Below are 19,566 nucleotides of genomic sequence, written 5' to 3'. Positions count from 1 at the left end.
TTGTCGCGTTTTTTGTTCCCCTCTGTTTCGAAAAAAAATCAATTTTAAGCAGAAACCCTAATTTTTTTTTTTTTTTTTTTGGTCCCTAGAGGCAATTGGTTTAATTGCTTGAGACTGTTTTGTATATGTAAAAGCAGGAGAGTTACCTTGGAAGGGAATAGGTCCTAGGATTGCCATTTCTTTGAATGAAATTAATTGGAGAAACCTCAAGTCTTGCACCAGGTATACTGGCTTCCATGGCTAGGGTAACCATGGCATTTTACAGCTGTGTATGTGTTTGTCAGGAGTTAACAAGTAATTATGTAACAGTTCTCCAGTTATAATAATGATCACCCTTGGCTACACAATTTGTCCAGGGACTTGCCTCTCTTTCTCTCTCTTTTTGAGTCACCTGCTACCCAGCTGTGCTTTCAGTTTGCCAGCTGCAGCCCACCCATCCAGTATTTTCTTCAGTTCAACACAAATGACCACTTTTCAGAACTTAGCTTTCTGTGACTCTAAAAGTCCTCTGTGAAAAGTTTATCAGCCTGCTGATTTCACAGAAAGGACTTTGGAAATCAATCAAGGCGGAGTCTTTACGACTTCCATTTTAATAAATATACTTGTCTCATCCATGGAGGGTGAGTGCTAGTTCTGGCTGTTTTGCTAATAACATGTGAGAAATAAGGAGGAAGAACTGCTGTTTAGAGGCTTGATGTTAAATTTGAGCGTCACTGGAGTAAAATTAAGATTGGAGCTGGGAAGGTTTTACAGGTGGTTCCCAGCAGAGGCTCCATAGGAGAGCAAGAGTTTCATGAAATTTTGTAGATTCTTCTCCATCCATTTCCTCACGGGGCTACCTTGACTTAGAATGAAGTGACTTGTTTCGGAGTGTAAAGAACTGAGCGAGAACTATGAGTGAAAGTTAACTTCAGAATGACTACAGGAAATCCTTTGCGTTTTTGTGGGGACAGTGACATTCGTCATTGTCTTGTAATTTAGGACATGCCACGCTTCTCCAGGGTAGCGATGGCAGCACAAGTTTAGAGGTGGTGGCTTGTGGGCCTACTTAGTATTTACTTTTTTATGATAATACTCATACAAGACTCAGGCTGGGGTCCTCTGTGATTCTGGAAAGAATAATTATGGATTTCAAAGGTCGTTTTGTGGAATTCTAAAACTGGAAGTGACTTTGGAGACTACTTTTAGTATTTTCTTTTTGGCAAAGTGCACCTGAAGCCCAGGAAAACTTTGATTTAACCAAGGTGTATGGTGAATAAGCAGAGTTGGATTATCAATCCAGTATTTGTGTCAAAACCAGGTACTGCATTATGATTTATGCTAAATTATGTTCTGGTGTTATTCCCTTCCCCCAATGCAAATGATATTTTATCTCTGTTGAGCAGAGACATGCGTGAGCAGAGAGTTAGATTTGGGTACAATATGGAACAGGTGCTTGGCTGTTCTTAGGTGGTAAGTAGTTTCCTAAGCTTAGTTATTTATGTATTCATCAAAATTTCTGTCTGTATACCAACTGTGTACTCTTATTATAATATTTTCCTTTTTTTGATACTGGGGATTGGACCCGAGGCCTTCATACTGAGCAGCATCCTCTGGCCCTTTTTAAACTTTGAGACTGGGTTTCATTAAGTTGTTAAGTTGCCCATACTAGGCTGAAACTTGGAATCCTCCTGCCTTAGCCTCTCAAATTGCTGGAGTTACAGGTGTGTGCCACCACCTCCTTCTAATGTTTACTTCAACCTTCAGGGGACCTTTTTGTGTTTCCTAGGGGGAAATCATAAATTTATTGCAATATGAATAAGAATGTACAAAGTTTATATGAAATTATAAGTTACACCCTTAATTTGTTTGCCGTTGTATATGCACACAAAATTGATAATTATACAGATTTAAAGGTGACCATAGCATTACACTTTAAAAAGTTGATTTGTGCTCCTAAAACTATAATATGATTCATCAGAGATACGTGTCCCACACTGTGGGAAGTACTGATTTAATGGAGGAAGTGTAGGCTTCCAAATAGGGCAGTTGTGGATTTGCATTCTGATTTAGCATCTTTCCAGTTGGAAAGTTGTGTAATTTCTCATTTATAAATTAGCTTAATTGTCTTCATTTGAAAATTTGTGGAAAAAAGTTCTGACAGTGTGTGAGAGAACCCTTTCACTTAGTAGAGGCCATCCTCCTTACTGTGTTTGTGGTTTATATTGTCGGTATTACAGTGGCATCATTGTTCTGGGAAATGGCCCCCAAGGGATAGAGTGGGGTTCTTCAATGAGGACCTCCTGTAGAGAAGAATTGGAAAGTGAGAACTGGGATCCTTAACTTGCTTGATCTACTGATTATATTCGTTCAAGAGTTTGCTGTGCATCAGTGTTTCATAGAACTTTATTGTACATTAGGTAGAATACTTCACTCTCAGGAAACAGACGGTTCTCAGGATTTTAAATGAAATCTGAAAAGCAGGAGTTATTCTTGATTCTTTCTCCTTCCTTAGGGCTCACATTTATATCAGTACCATGCATCCATCAGTACAACTTGTCCAGTTCACTTTCGCAGTGTTATTTCCAATAAATTTGATACTTCCCAGTTTCACCAATGTGCCCGACTTTCTTTCAGGCTTCAGGCTGACTTTTCTCTGCCTAGGGGCTCCTGGATGTGCTGGTCTGTCTGTCTGGACCTGCTCTGCCTCTCCCCCATCCTTAACCTTCTACCCTGCTCGTCTCACCTGGTGGTCAGTAGGTTCTACAGCTACTCTTAACGGGGCCGAATCCTGGCTTTCCTGTCGACATACTCCTCATTCTCCCTGTACCTCAGTTTCCTTTCTTGTACAGAGGGATGAGAATACTGTTTATCTCCAAGGCTGTTGGAAGATTACATGGATAATACATGGGAGAACTTAGCATCTGGCACAGACTCAGCGCCCAAATGTTTGCTGTGTGAACGTCCATCAGGGTTTGCCTTTTTGTCATTATTCAAGTCCCAGCCCAACAAACTCCTCAGGCCTTTCAGGTATATCATTTGTTTGCATCTTGCCATCCTCTGTGAATGGGACAGTTTCCCAAGGGCAGCAGTGAGGTCTGTTTTAGGTATCAATGAAGAACTGGCACTTAGTGCATTTAGTTCCTAGAATTCTGAGTGCACAAACACTTGTTGGAAAATATGAAAGTGGAATGAATGAATAGAAAAGGAAATCTGGTGACTGAGAGGTATTGGAGAAAGTCTAGGTAATTGCTGAAATTGCCCTTTGTATCTGTCTTGGAGGATCTAAGGCTCAAAGTAAAATTAAACTTTAAAAATAGGAAGGTAGAGGAGTATTGCCATTGGATAGAAGAGGCTTACACAATTGAGTAGCATGTCCAGGAAATCAAATTAGTTAGAAAAATGAGTTGGGGCAAGAGATTTACAGGCAGAAAGAACCCACTGGTAGAGTTTCAGAAGAGGATGGCCTGGCGTGCAGTGCAGGAGCTGCCGGAAGAGAGGAAACATACGGCTTTGGAGAGTTGGTGATGGCGGCTACTGCTTGTGGATGACCCTGAGGAATTCTCTTAACACATTCACATTATTTGGAGGACTTGTTAAAGACAGAGTGCTGGTCTGGGGATACAGCTCAGTGGAGGAGTGCTTACCTAGGGTATGCTGGGCCCTGTGTTCCTCAGTAGCACTGCAGAGGAGCAAACACTAAGAAAAAAAAACAACACAAAAAAACCAGGTTACTGAGTTTCAGATTTAATAGCTCTGTGGTGGGGCCCCAGAAATTTGCATTTCTAACAGGATCCCTGTGATCTTGCAGTGGTTGTCCAAAACCCCACTTTGAGAACCTCAACCAAGAGGAGAAAAGGCACTCTGTATTCTGCAGGGGCCAGAAAATTCTTCTGACACAGGCAGGGCTGGTTTAGGCATCTGCCTGTGCTTGGAGATACAGTAAGTAGTTTGGTTTCGCAACCAACTCAGCCAGGTTTTGCGGTGCTTTTCTGAGAAATTGTGCCTTCTCTTAACTCAGATCTAAGGGAATGAGTAAGGATGTCTGAGGCCCTCTCCAGTGACTTTCCATTATTCCGGAATAACATCTAAACCCTTCAGGTCCTACTCTTCTGATCCTTGCTCACTTCCATAACTGCTGTCTTAGCCAGCCAGCCAGCCTGTCTTGGAGTTCCAGCTCCACCACTTGTTTGACCCAGATTCCTCACCTGTGAAATGGGGTTCGTATTTGTTCCTTCCTCACAGGGCTACAGCAACGGTGGGATGAGCTACTGTATGCAAAGTAAGTTGAACAGTGCCTGTCACATAAACTGCACTCAGTTAGGTTTGTGACTGTTATTTGACCCTTTGTTAAAGGATCCCATCGTTCTTACAATATCCTTGGGACCCTTCCCTTAGAGATCGGGGGCTCTAGTCAAGCCACCTTGTGCTCCCCCTGCTGGCTGGATTATGGTCTGCTTTTCTCTCCTGACAGGCCCAGCTCCTAGGTCTAGCTTTTTGTTCCTTGCTTATCTGGCAGTCGTGTTCCCTTTTCCTGGTAGCTCGGAGACTTCCACAGTGGGGCCTTCCTTGTCAGTTTATTACCCTGTGTTTAAATGTTTTTACAGTAACTGTTTGAAATTCAGTGTTAGGTTGTTTATTCTCCTGTCGCTGGCCTGCCTTCCATACTGGAATGTAAGCTGCATGAGAGCAGGACCTTGTACCTGGTGTCCACAGCTGTAAACTGCTTAGTGCCTGGGATTGGACTAAGCACTGACTAATAAGGAAATTAATCAAATGTATAGAGAGCTCAATGAATCTATTTATAGTGTACATCACTGTCCCGGTGCTTACTTTGTTTTGGTAACCCCTGTTTTTTTGTTATAAGTATTGAAAACTCTTAAAACACATAAATAGTTGTTTTAGAGACAGCTGGAGAGGTTAAACAGGGTGGGGATGTTTCTTTAGGGGGAAGGTATTGATAGAGGAGGGAGCCTGGGGAGAAAGGAGGGGTTGACCAGCTCCCCGGGGACCAAAAGACAGAGAAGGGTAGGGAGACGTGGGTTCTAGCAAGCTTCCTACTGGGGACTAATTAGCTGGCCAGGGCCCCAGCTGTAAACTTCTCTGAATCTCAGTGATCAGGGAGGGGCAGGCATCTTGATGTTTAGCTCATGCCTCAGGTGACTCTTAGGACGGCATCAGGATAGAAACATTGGGTCAGAGGTCCTGCTTCTGTCTGCTGCTAAACAACTCTGTGGCCTGGGTAAGAACTCCGCTGGTTCTTATTTTTCAGTCTGCCAATACCTGCAGTGGAATCACCAGACGCCTGGTAGAAATGGAGCTACAGCACCCTGCCTCCACCCAGACCTGCTGAGTCAGAATTTTCATTGTAAACAATCCTTCTAGCATTTCCTAAACACAGTAAACTTGAGCACATCTGCTTCAGTTTGTGTCCTTTTCTGTAGAGAAACTCGGAAACTGGGCCTCCCTTATTCGTATTTACTGCCCACTATTTGATGTATTAGAATCTTTTAGACAAATACGCTATGTGAAGGGTGGGAACCTTTTGATAGTAGATAGTGCAAATGAGTTTAACTACTTTCTCCTTGAAGTTCTTGCTCTCTTTTGAAGTTGTCTTTTAATAACCATGGTTCCCATCCTAAGCTTGCTTTCTTTCAGCTGTAAATGGTTTCTAGCAGAGCAGAATTCCATGCTTGGCTCTGGAAATACACAGCTTCCTCCTGAATGCACTTGGCTAAACTGAGGCACAGGGCAGCAGATATGAAACTGTTCTTTGAAATTTATTGGGGTTGTGGAATTCTGTGTGACCTGCAGGCTGGTTCTCTGCTGGACTCATTTGAGGACTCCTGTCATATCACAGTGCAGCCACTGATGTTTAGCATGCGTTTCTCTTGAGCCAACTGGGGGAGATAAAATGTAGATCTTTGAGGAAGGTTGAGGACCAGAGTGAGGTCCATAAGGCAAACCTTTGTGTTGGATCACAAGGTCAGAGAGGATGGGTATCTTAGTTTTCTTTCATTGCTGAGACAAAATACTCGACATCCAAAGTTAAAGGGAAAGAATGTTTATTTGGCTTACAGTTTGTAGAGGTTTCAGTCTATAATCAGATGGCTCCAAGGCAGGGTGGATGTCAGACAGGCCTTGCAGAAGAGAATAAACGTGGTGTGCACAAGGTAGCTGAAGCAACAGGGGCCTTAAGAGCGTCTTTTTGCTCCTTTCATCTTATACAGACTACTTAGGGTGGGTAGCACTCCCTTAATCCTAGTGCCCTTTGGCCTAGCCCCGCTGGGAATCAATCACACTCTGGATTCAGCCCCTTCCAAAATAGCCCCACCTCTGTCTCATGAGGCTTTGGGGAGTGGCATCCAAACCCAAGCCATAACAACAAGGATAACAACATTTGAGGATTTTAGTTGAATCAGTTAGTGCCACCTGCAGGTGTGCACATGTGTGTGCACCAGCATGTGACAACGGATCCGAAGTAAATGGAATTTGGAGACTCCAAGAATCACACTGTGTTTCTGCTGAAGCTGTCCTTTAATGGGTTCTGAACTTCAGTTATGGTGAAAGGTGCCCAAACCTGTGTCTCTGAGCCGCAAAGAGGAGATCATTGATGTAACTTGGAGAACAGCTGGCCTCTGGGTCTGAGTGCAGAAGGCCAAGTGCAGTGGAGAAATCAAATTTAAGTGTAGGGAAGAGGCATGTGCCTCCTTCACATTCCTCTGGAGATGGGAGAACAGAAACACTTGGACTTTTAATCATCTTTAGATGATTTCTAAAGCTGGATGATAGTGACAAGGGGGTTCAAAATATTATTGTATTTCTTTTCTCGGAGAGTTTACATAAAAGAAAAAATGTTACTACGTCATAAAACAGCTTGGTCGCTTCATAAGCTACTTAAATATGTTTGAATAAACTGGATTATCACTCACATGCGGACAGTTGTTATCTAGGTGTTTTAGTCTGTTTCATATTGCTATAACAGAATGCCATAGTCTGGGCAGTTTTTAAATTAAGATAATTGGCTGGGAAGTCCCAACTTGAGGGGTCCTTCTTGCTGTATCTGGATCTGGGGGAAAGCATCATTTGGGTACACAAAGGCTGGAGGGGGCTGAACTTGCTTTTTTATAAGGAGCCTACTTTCTTCTGAGACAGTCTGTTCTTAAGGGTGCAGCCCACATGACCTAATCTGCTGCTAAGGATCCCACTTTCCCAACACTTGGGTATTGGGGATTAAGTTTCTAACACCTGAACTTTGGGGGCTCATTCAAATCACAGCACTGGGGGATGAAATTAGGAGTGAGTATTTTCTTCGTGTTAATCTGCATTCCAAGCTTAATATTAAACACAGTACTTTTGTCCTTGAAGGACAAAATTATTATTAGAATAATTATTAGGTTGCTTTAGTTAGGTTTACAGGAATAAGTCTTTGTTGTTAGACTTTTGTTTGTTTTGAGACAGGATCTCACTGAGACATTTCCCCAGGCTGACCTTGAACTCCTGGGTCCGTGTGATCCTCCTCCATCCTCTTGAGTATCTGGGACCTCAGTGGTTGTTGTTGGTTTTAAGCTAACATGGAGCTCCTTTAGCTGATGGGTAGGCGCAACAGTGTCAGAGTGTTGTTATAGGCACTTGTACATGTGGTGCCTATAGTTGTAGGGTGGTTAGGACTGTTGTATGAGCATTCCAGCTCTGCCGCTTGGGCAGTGTGATTTCCCTCACCTGTAAGCTGGAGAGAATAATCCTCCATCATATAGGGCCTATATAATATGCAGGAGCATTGTAAACTTAAATTGTAACCAGATGGAAGACATAGACTTTGTGATGCTTTGGAAAAGTCTTGCACTATCTGATTGTTAAAGTTTTAGAAGTTTTATGAGCTGCACGATATATTGGTAACTTGAAATCAGCCAAAACTTGAGTAAAATATTTACACCAAGGAAGTTGGCACATGCTACAAATTAGGGCTTTATTTCTTTTCATTTTTATGAAAACTGGTTGTTAATATTCTCCAGAACACCATTGGGTATGGTTACATGTGGCAGACACTTTGTTGGCTATTTCACTATCATTCTTAACCTGCTTTTCCCTTTCCTGCTGTTCACTAAGAATTAAAAAAAAATTAAAGCTAGGTCTTCACATTCTTTGTCTTCATTACAGCCTGGAGTAAACATATAATTTAATTCTGATTAAAGGGATTCGGTGGGAATCAGCTACAGGACTTTTGGAGACGAAATTTTTCCTCTCTCACTCTGTAGACATAGAGAAGAAGGGCCATTCTTAATGCCTCGAAGGCCCCTTAGTTTTGTGCTTGGGAAGTAGTGAGAGAATATTGTAGCTGCCGCTGGTGCTATGTATGAGGCATCAGGCCTGTGACTGAAAAGCCAGTGCAGGTTGAGGAGAGGATCTCTTGAGTGGCTTTATAAAATAGTTAGGCTGCTGAATTTACCATGGGACCACTTCTCCCTGGATTTCTTGATAAGTCCACACAGTTTAAGCCACTGTTGGGCCTGTTATCAGTTTCTTGTAGCCAAAAGCATTTTAATATTGTCATGGTACTTTCCATTTATATTTTGGCACCCTCAGAGGAGCACAGCATGCTTGCCTGCCCACTTTTTTCCCCAGAGAATACGTTTTCTAAGAAGTTTTACTCACTGGCGTAATAAGACAAAGAACACCTGCATCTTGACCATTAGGTAGTAAATTCTGACCAGTGCCTATTGGGAGCTGAGAGGAACTAAACAGTAAACTCTTTTAGTTCCATTCTGACAGAATATGGGCACAGAGTGGGGAAGATCTCTGTTCTGTTTTGCTTTGAAAGGAAGAAACTAGCTCTGCACTCTGTGGAGCAGGCCATGTACCTTTGGAGCTGCAGAGAGGTGAAACTGAGTTGTCAGAGTGGATCTGGGCCACTTTGTGCCTTAATTGGCTTTTGGACTTTTACTTGACCTCCTCTTGGTACACAGCTTCCCCTTCTGGGTCCAGGACCCTTGTGTTGTCCTAGCCATGAGAATCACTCTGCAGTTTAGGTCATCCTGTGACTGTGAGAGCTGGGGACTATTTAGCTCACTGTCTATCCTGTCATTTCATGTGGTGGCCCCTGGTCAGGGAGAAATACTCTGGAGTCTCATACCCTTTCCTTTCCTTGTCTGGTAGGAGATTTCCACCCTCTAGGCATAGCTCTGGTATTGGCATTTTTGGCCTTTTCTGTGTAGGAATGATTCCTTTCCAGTCATGTTTTTTTGGTTGAGTTACTGCCTTATTTATTTATGGGTAGCATTCACAAGCTGTACTGGCTGCCCAGTTCCAGAGAATAACACTTAATGTGGCATTCTGTATAAGTGGATTCTTTGTCGTGCAACACTGTGGCCCTGAAAAAGGGAGAAAAAAATTTAAGCTATTGGGTTTTATTTTCCGTGTTTTGAGGGAAACATTATTATACACATACATGCCAGACTAAGTCAGTCATTCAACCAGTATTATTGAGTACTTTGCAGGCTGTTTGCCAGCTAGCTTCATGAGGACAGGACCAAAACCTTTGATTTCCTTCTGTGTCCCTGGCTTCGAGCATAGTGCCTGGCTTACACCTAGGACTCGGAACTCTGTTTTATGAATGAATGTAAAATAAACAGATGCACAGAGCATTAGATACAGGGCAACGGAGCTTTTAATCTGCAGTAGTACCCAGGGTGCTTTTTCCTTTTTCCCCCTCCAGACATTGCAGTGTCTAGAAATACTGTGATTTGTCACAGCTGCTGCATGGTGGTGCCCAGTAGTATGAGCCAGGGCTACTTATCTTGTCCAGTGCGTCAGATGCCCCCCACACCAGACCTTCCTGGTCCATCATGTCAGTGGTTCTGAGGTGGCAAAACATAGTCTAGATGTAGTGATAGGCCTCTAAAGGAAGAATACAATATTTCAGATACTCTTTGGGAAGAACCTTCAAAGTGCTGTGGAAAGGAGGGAGTGACTCCCCCCACTTTTTTGAAGGGAACTATTAGCAGGGGAGATTGAATCAGAGAGTAAGAGGATGTGTAGGTGTGGCTGGCAATGAGGATGTGGAAGGAAATTAATTCCAGGTAGAGGATACTGCATATGTGTGTAGGTCACAGGACAAAAAGACCGTGCAGTGTGTCTAGTGATGTGGGCCTGAGTTGTAGTGTGTCGTGTACAGGGTGAGATCAAGTCCTGGTCCTCTGTGCACCGTGTGGAGACGCAGACATTTGGGTATTGTGGAGGCAAAGGGGCGCCATTCACCTACGTTATAGGAATGAGATTTGAGGTGACCAAAGGTTGCAGTTGGGGCAGACAAGACTCTGAGGATCATGCTGAGGCAGAAAGATGCACCTACTGGATAGTCGCTAGTGTTCGGGACTGGGAGTGAGTGACTAGTTTCTTGTGGCTGCTGTTACAGATTACCAGAAAAAAAAAAAAATCTTAAAACAACAAAAATTTACTCTCTTATCATTTTGGAGGTTAAGTCTGAAGTCACAGCACTAGTCACACTTCCTCCAAGGACTCTAGGAAGAATCTTCCTTGTCTTTTCCAGCCTCAGTGGCTTCATGTGTTGTATGTTTCCTGTTTTCTTTGGCCTGTGGCCACATCACTCTGGTTTTTACCTTCATCTTTATGTGCCCTTTTTCTCTGGTCCTGTATTCTTCTCTGGGTGTCTCTTATGAGGACACTTGTCATTGGATTTCGGGCTCACCTGGATGATCCAGGATGATCATATCTATAATTTTATCCACAATGATCCCGTTTCCAAGTGAGGTCACATTCATAGGTTCTAGGATTAAAAGTGGTTATTTTTTGGCCTGTGGGTTTGGGAAACCGGAAGAAAAGTGAAGGTAGGATTCATGAAAAGGAAATTTGGGTAACAGGATTGGCTGAGTGAATGTGGGACCTGAGAGAGGGATGCATAAGAAAACTCTAAATATTGTTAACTTTTGCCAGCAGCTCCCAAATTTTCTGCTCATGGAATCTCTTTAGAACCTATTTATTTATATTAGTATACATTTACAGTACATTGTGATTCTAACGTGTCATAATTCTTTTTATTTCTTCTTCCCCCTCCCTTCCTTTCCTTTCCCCTCCATGTCTTGGTCCCCTTTCCATTTCCAATTATCTTTTATTTTGATCTTTAAATTACTTATAATTTGAGTTTTTAATATAAACCATGTGATATTTAAGCTTGTGTGTCAGATTTATTTCACTCAACATTACAGTTTCACTGTGTATCCATTTTCCTACAAATAGCTCAAATCTATCCTTTATGGCAGAGTAGTACAGAGTTGTGTATAAACACATTTTCTTTATCTACTCATTTGTTGATGGACATATAGGCCACTTCCAAGATTTACCTATTATGAGATAGGCTGCTATAAACATCCCCTTTACAGTCTTAAGCATGGGTGATCCCTTACAGCTTTTGTTTATCTAGGTTGTATTTCTCAATATTTATTGTATTAGAAATTAAAACTGATAAAATTTTGAAACTATTCATTTACAACTAAATGAATTTCAGGTTAAATTTTTTTCAGTGAAGAATTACTTTTTTTTCCTCCAAAACTAAAATAGTGAAAAGAATGGCATTGTTTTGTATTTATGAGCATCTCTTTAACATCTGTATTTCTGTATCTGGTTCTGCATTCAGTCCTTGGGATAAGTTGTTTTGCTTCAAGAACATGAAGAAAATCTGACTTTTCACAGTAGGGAATTGATAAATTCTCAAGAACACAGAGGTCTCAGACTTGGGATAAAACTTGTGTAAACTTTTGGGTAGGTGGACAGATGGTAATCTCTAAACTAACTTGCCCAACTGAAACAAGATAATTTGTCTTTTTCCCCCATGAGTGTCTAAACTTGGAAAGGGTGGAGGTAAGAGTTAATTTCTGAATGTTTTCTATTTGAGAAGACTCTGGGAAATTCAGGTTGAAGTGCCTATTAGTGGAAACTGAAAATCTGGATTTAGGTGTGAGTGTTCACATATAGTTGGAATCATGGCTATGATTACCCTTTGAGAGTATGCAAAAATGGAGGGGCTGGTTGACCCTGAGAAATGGAATTTTCTAGGGCTGGACTTCCTGGATGGATAAGTGGTCCAAAGAGAGAGTTAATACCAATGAGGCTCCAGCTATTTTTGCCTTCTCCTAGATCTGCTGAACAGAGTTTGTCTCTTTAGGACCTTTGCACATGTGCTTTCTGTTGCCCCCTTGTTTTTTTTTTTTTTTTTGGGGGGGGATACCTGGGATCAAACTTGGGTGTGTTTGCAAGGCAGGCGGCTGAACCACTGAGCTAAATCCCCGGCCCTGCATCCTTGTCTTATTCTCATACCTCTTCAAAGTGATTGTTTATTCCTCAGCATTCAACACAGTTTGTATTTGATTTTTGTGTCTGTTCTCCCAGTGAATGTAAGTTCCATAAAACAGGAACTGTGTCTCTTTTATCTCCTCACTGCTAATCAGAGGCAAAAGGAAAGTTTGACACCTTATAAAGGTTCAGTTGGCTGGGTCTACTAACTGGGCAGCAGTCATAATCAGCAAATGGTTACTAGAAACCTGTTAACTTGAGGCCTGGTACAGGGCATGGGCATGCCAGGATGCGTAAAACATGGTTCCTACTTTCAAGAACTTTGGGTGGAGAGATGAAAGTCCTGTGCTTAGGACAACAAAATCATTAGAAGGTTCCTTGTGGGTGTGGGAACAAAAGAGGGAGGGGTGTTTTCTAAAGTCTTCAGAAAGCTGGTGAGTGTTTTTCTGGAGGCAAAGTGGAGTGGAGAAGGCCTTTGGGGCAGAAATTCTGAGAACAGGTGGGAAACTAGATGCCATATTGAGAGAAATTGCTGGTAGTTCAATAAAACAAGAGTATATCCAGTCTATAAACTTGAACAGATTTCAGGACATTTGGGAAAGAGGAAGAGATTAAAACTCCTGGAAGAAGAAGGGCGCTTTAGGGCAGGAGATAGAAGACCCAAGAAAGAGGAATGATAAGTTCTATATCATTTGAGGTCCCTTCCTTTAAGACAGTTGGGGAGGCAGGACTTCATGGGGCTCCTTTTTACCTTGAATTTTCTACAGGCATTTCCAGAGTCAGTTTGATTGTGCCAAGATTTTTTAAAGCAAGAATAACTCACTCAGCCTTCAACCCACATCCAGTGTGCTATAGCTCAGCTATGCAAATGCTGCCTTGTCAGTTAAAGATGGTTTGGTAGAATTTGCTGCTTTCCTTTTCCAGTCATTTCATTCATGGATTAATCTGATGATGTTGGTGAGATTAGCACCACTTCAAGCCTTGGCGACAGGAGTAAAGATCCAATAGAAATGTTTGTCTGAAGTGTTGGATGTTTTTGTCAAGGTGCTAGTTTACTTAAAAGTATGGAGGATTTCTTAACAGTGTGTCAAAGGCAATGCTCAATAATTTATTTTTCTCTTGGGTTCCATGAAGAAGGTTAATATTGACTGTGCTTAGTTTTATTTGTTTTGAATAAAGCTCTACACAATACTACGGTAGTAGATACTATAGAAAATGTTTTTGGGATCAGAGTTTTTACTATTTGGTCAGTTTTAGTCTAGGGGAGTTAATAATCTGTTAGTAAAGATTCCTTATGAATTAGAGACACTATTTACATTTCTTCTAGTCGTGAGAAATCTGCTTTGAGGTCATTAAATAGTCAACATGTCTCTGACATTATATGTTCATTTACTTAGTACTTGCTGTATGCCTCCCACTGTGCTAAGTGATATGGGGGTGTAGAAAAGAAAATAGAAACCTGCTCTCAGTCCCCTCTGCTGCTGCTTAAAATAACCAGTGAAGGACTAGTTTTTTAAAAGATTAATTTTCAGCCTGTTGCAAACTGATATAAATATATGATAAAAATGAATTAGTAGAAGAAATGAAATGTAGCTTGCATGTTGTGGCAGTGTCACATTGCTGTAAATGTTTTGACACATTCAGTTTTTACATGTTTCTTATTGAGACAAGCAACATTTCTGGCCCACACTCTCAATAGCACCGATCTGCAAATTCATGTCGTATTCATTGACCCTCAGAGTTTTTGAAGTGATAAATGCATTAGTTTTATTTACTTATTTTATTTAATTTTTGTTCAGTACCAAGGATTGAACTGATCAGGACCTTGTGCTTGCCAGGCAGGCATGGCACCACTGAGCTAAATCTTCTGTCCTATTTATTCACTTTAAATATGAGGAATAAGATACGCATATACGACAGTGTGGTGTAAAGTACCACATGAGGTTATAAAGGCTAATATTTATTGGGTTGGTTGTTCTGAGTGCTTTCCATGTGAGTGGCTTTATGCCAGCCTCACAGCTCTTGTAAGGCATATCCTATTACTGTCTTCTTTTTACAGATGGAGAAACCGAGGCACAGAGAAATATATAATTCTTTAAGGGTCATATAATGATGGTCTTGGAATTGGATTATAACTGTTCTGCTTTTTATGTAGTGAAGCTAAAGTGCTGTATGAATTTAGAAAAGAGGGGCTCTGTTTGGAGGTCTCACTGGGGAATGCTGGAGAAAGGGTAGAGCATGGTGCTTCCATAGATTGGACCTGGTAGCACAGCTGCTGGAATCCTGGCAGGTTGGGTGTGGGCGGTGGTGAGCACACGTGACTCCGTTGTTAGATTTATCGCACTATCTCATGCCTCATCTCTCGTGGGGGAGAGTGGAGTCTGGGAGGCTGTGAGGGAGGGGGCTTCACTGACCGAAGCATGAAGTAAAAAAGCCTGGCTGATCAGGCTTTTCAGTAGAACTGGAGAATAAGTATTGACACTTGGTGACAAGTCGGCCCAAGGAAATGAAAGAAAAGCAGAGTGTGGGAAATGCTTGTATTTCTTGGGACACTGTTGAGATACAATGGTAGGTTGTGTTGCTTGAAGACCTCAGAGTGGAATATTTTGTGCTTAGTCTTATAGTAATATGATAGACATTTAAATTAGCACTTAGTGTAGAACTGGAATGAATCTTCAGACCCTTGTCCACCCACATGGCTTCTTATTGGCATTAACCTGATTATTTGATGGTCTTGATACTGAAGGGACCATATGGCTTTGGTTTGTGCCACTTGTCACATACTTTAAATCTTTTCCTTCATGATTTGTAGTGGGCTGCTAGTTGGTTGTGAGAATTACTCAGGAGGTTTGCTAAGCACTCTGGAAGAGGTGGGAGCGAGGAGCCTTCAGGAAATAAAAAGGGTGGTGGCTGAGTGCTGCTGACAGAGGCCAGCTGCTCAGACTAGTTTTTCTGTGGCCAGGTAGGGGAAATTTGTTTCCTTGACTCAAAATTGTAGGGTTGGTCTCTCCATTTCTGAGCAGTTGACCCAAATTGAATGAACAAAATCACTGCCAGTGGCACCAAAAAGGGGTGGTGATCCTTTGTCCTCCCACGGTAGCAAATACTACAGGGGTGTCTGTGGCCACGGGGTCAGGCTGTAGTTGAGGATGGGACACAGGGAGAAGTGAAAGAGGCACATTATGGGTAAGTGTCAGTCAGCTCCCCGGACAGATAACTTCAGTGGGTAAAAACCTTGGCTTGTGATTGTTTTCTGTGCCTTCAGACCCTTCACACATTAGTATGATAAGTATTAAGTAAAAATATGATGAAAACAGAAGATTATCATTAGATGTGATTACTGTGCAAGAGCAGTGTGGGTCTGTGGCTTGCATTTGCAGTGAAGCTCTAAAGAGAATACCATCTTTTTCGAGGCTGCCTTAAATGTAATTCGGGGCAGTATAAACCAGCAGATAATAGATATTTAGGTTCCCCTTCCTGCCTAATGAATATGCAAATTTAAAAGTTCAGGTTTTTTTCCTGCAGTTTAAGAGGCACGCGGAAGTGCTCAGCATTGGTAAGTGACATGCATTTGAATGGAATTTGAATATGAATTAGTAGGATACAATTATTTAGATCAAAGTGCAATAAATACCACCCTATAGTGTGTACATTTAGATATAACTGGAATCGAAGGCTCTCCCATGTTGAAATGGGGGAGGATGAGCTACCTGCTCAGGATGCCACTTCAGAGTAGTATGAGGGAGGTTGTCTTAAACAGTGGCGTAAACCTATGGACATGTGCTGCAGTGTCATTGAAAGCGCTAAAAGGTTCACCATCACCTTAATGGACATTTCCATTAATTCTTTGGAGAGTTTCTAAGCACATGAGTTTCATGCACTTGCTCTTACACGTTTGGGCACACAGAAGATCATAATTCTAAATGACCGTGATGGCCCCTTCCCTTTTTTTTCCCAGATGGTCTCAGTATGTTGCCCAGGTTGGCCTTGAACTTGTGATTCTCCTGACTCAGCTTCCAGAGTAGCCAGGATTGCAGATATGTGCTTCTGTGCCTTGCTCAGTGATTCCTTGTTTAGGGTACTACTTAGTGTGGGTAATTTCCTCTTCTTTGCAATGAAGTAGCTAGGGTTGTCTCCATTTCACAGGAGAGGAAGGGAGCTAGGATTCCAGGTTAGTTTTGTTTGAAGCATGCTGTGGTCTTCTCAGAGGGTCTCACTAAGTTTTGGAGAATACATTGGACTTATTTGGGCCTGATTCTCACATGGCCACTTAACCATGCCCTTCACTCCTGCCCATCTCTCAGACTCAGGTTTTTCTCTACATAAAATGTATCCATCTTCCCTAAGTGACTTGACTGTCATGGTGATGGGCATCAATTTACTGCCTTAATGCTTTGGAGCAGTCTCATCAATACTGTGATTTCTCCCCCGCTCCTTTTAGCCTGCTTTAGGCATAGGTGCAAAGACTGCACTTGCTGTTTTTTGTTGAGCTTATATCCTTTGGTTTCGTCTCAGATTCCCATAGTGAGTGATTGGCAGGCTGCAGGTGTGGTTCTGACAGGGAGGGGTGAATATTAATGGCAGTGTTGGTAACGTGAGAGGAGGAGAGAGTGAGAGAGCGAGCAGGCTGGCTCTCTTTGATGCAAATGTGCTGCCCTGAGGTGTACAGTAAAACCTCGCTTTTCTTACTTTGCGATTCAGTTTCCTAGGGCTGCTGTCAAAAAGCACCAAAGACTGGCTTAAATGACAGGAATTTGTTCTCTCACAATTGGAAGTCAGAAGTTTGAGTGAGGCCATGGTCCCTCCAGTTCTTTGGGGTGGGATCTTTTCTTGCCTCCTCCAGCTTCTGATAGCCACAGGCCACAAAACTCCAGTCTCTGCTTTGTCTTCAGGGTACTGTCTTTCTTCTGTGTCATTTCCTCTAAGGACAGCATCCCCATTACATTAATTCATTTGGACCCAATCTGGACTGTAATACTTTTGAAAAGACCTTACCTCCAAATAAGATGATATGCACAGGTGTGGAGATTAGGGTCTTGACATATCTTTTGAGGGGTTCCAGTTCTACCCTAACAGTATGTCTCCAGGGCCTCTCTCTGCATCCTCCTTTGTGTGTCTTAGGTTGGCCTGGTCCTGGACACTGTCTACTGGATCCTGAGTCAGGAGGTTACACTACCCTTCTGTGGTATTTCTTCAGAAACATGTAGTTATCAACCAGTTTTTTTCCTCTGTTATCTTCAACTACTTTCTCCCCTGGCTTCTTTCTGGTATGACTGAACCATGTACCAGGCTCTCAGGTGTTAGATCTTCCTCCACCCCATGGCCCCATTTTCCAGTTTCTCTGCTCTTTCTCCGAACTTTTCCTTTCTGCTTCACTTTCCACTTGCTTCTCTGCTTCATGCATCTGGCTTTTATCCTCATCACTCTAGTGAGACGCTGCTCTCTTGGGTCACGGTGACGGCCATCTTCTTCTCAGCAGCACCTGGTCCTATTACGCTGTCTCTTTGAGAAGCAGTTTCTTCCCTCAGTTTCTCAGGTAAAACACTCCTAGTTTCTTTTTGTCTGGTTGAGATCCTCGCTGTCTAGGTCTCCTTCGAAGGCTTCTTCTTCTCTTTTGGGCTTTAAATCACTATCGGGTTTTCCCTGGGATCGGTCATGGATCCTTGTCCCTTCTCACCTTTCCCTCTAGGTGATCTCAGCTATCTTACGCTTCAGATGCTACCTAGACAGCTCACAGCTTTACAGCTCTAGCTTAGACGTCTCTGCAATCTACACCTGTATTTCTAAGTCCCTGTAGGAAACATTTTATCCTATTTTTGTGAAAACTCAAACTGAAATGATATTTAAAACTGAGCTTGTGATCCATTTCCCCTCCTCTCAAAGACCCCTGAACACTTTTGTGCTCTGTATCAGGAGTTATTACCATTCCAGAAGCCTGCCTGGTTTTCATGACAATTGTATTTCGTCAGTTATACAAGTCAGCCTAAATCCTGTCGAGTTTTCCTTCTAAACATCCCTCTGTATCCTTCTTTTTCTCTACCTCTACCACCACCATTTTGGTTCCAGCTACCATTATCTCCTATAATATATCCACATTAACTGGTCCCAAACCCTTTTTTTTTTTCTAGCTTCTCCATCTGACCACTACTTTCACTTTTCCACACTGAAGACCTGTTTGAGTTGAATACCTTGTCCTTGCTTAAAACCTTTACTACTGTTTTCACACCCTGGGATTAAGCCTGAAGTCTCACATGTCATGCCAGTGCCCTGCCACTGAGCTACATTTGCAACACTTCTTTTTTTGAGACAGGGTTTCGCTAAGTGGCCCAGGCTGGCTTCAGACTTGTGATACTCCTGCCTTGGTCTACCAAGTAGCAGGGATTACAGGTGTGTGCCATAGTGACTGGCTTTTACTGTTCTTGTGATAAGGACAGAAGTCCTGTACTTTGTCCACAAGACCCTGCTCAGTTTCTTTCACTGGCTATGATAACCTTCTTTCTTTCATTTTCCCAAGCTCCACAGAATTTCTACAGGCTTTTCTTTAGATTTTCCTCTTGTTAGGCACACGTTACCACCTAATAGCCTCTTTTCTGAGAATTGATCCTTTTATCATTACAGCAGCACCTCTAAATCTGATGATAGCTCTGCTTGTCTTGAAGTCTATTTCAGCAAACATCAATATACTTATTTCTGCCCTCCTGTGTTCATTGTTTGGATGGTATGTATCTTTTCCCATCCATTTACTGTCAGTTTATCTTCTTTAGATTAAGTACATCCCTTTACACTTTATTTAGCCCCTTTATAGTTGTACTTTGGGTCACAAGTTTAATTTGTTTTATGATTTTGATGAAGATGACCCCATTTGTGTTTGTGTGGGGAAGAATGTCAGAACTGTGTTTGTCACCCAGTATGCAGTTTGTGAACAGAGTGCTTTTGAGAACTGAATTGTTTGTGAACAGAAGCATTTGTGAATGAGCATTTGTGAATGGTATTTCTATATATCTTTCCACTTAAATACAATATATAGTTGAGCTTTGCTTTTTAAAAACTCATTCTGACAAGCCCTGCCTTTTAATTGGAATCTTAGTCTATGGTCATTTAACCAGCATTTAATACAGTTACTGGTATGGCTGTATTTGGACCTACCATTTCATTGTTTTCAGTGTTTCCTACTTTCTTTGGGTTATTAAACTATATTTTTAATTTACCTAATGAGATTTCAGTTATATTCTTTTTTTTAAAGTGTTTGCTCTAGGAATTAGAGTATATATCCAAAAG

The 19,566-nt window shown here is 42.0% G+C and overlaps 1 protein-coding gene across 11 annotated transcripts in view; it reads left to right on the top strand.

Annotated features, from left to right (window-relative positions):
• Window positions 1-19,566, top strand: part of Med12l (mediator complex subunit 12L) — a 305,898-nt gene that overhangs the window by 927 nt on the left and 285,405 nt on the right. The gene's annotated exons all lie outside the window — the stretch shown is intronic.

Source organism: Fukomys damarensis, unplaced genomic scaffold, assembly GCF_012274545.1.
Source record: "Fukomys damarensis isolate Sample0158 unplaced genomic scaffold, DMR_v1.0_HiC HiC_scaffold_37, whole genome shotgun sequence".
NCBI lineage: Eukaryota > Metazoa > Chordata > Mammalia > Rodentia > Bathyergidae > Fukomys > Fukomys damarensis.
The sequence above is the reverse complement of the archived record's forward strand: the minus strand, read 5'-3'. Positions and strand labels throughout refer to the sequence as shown.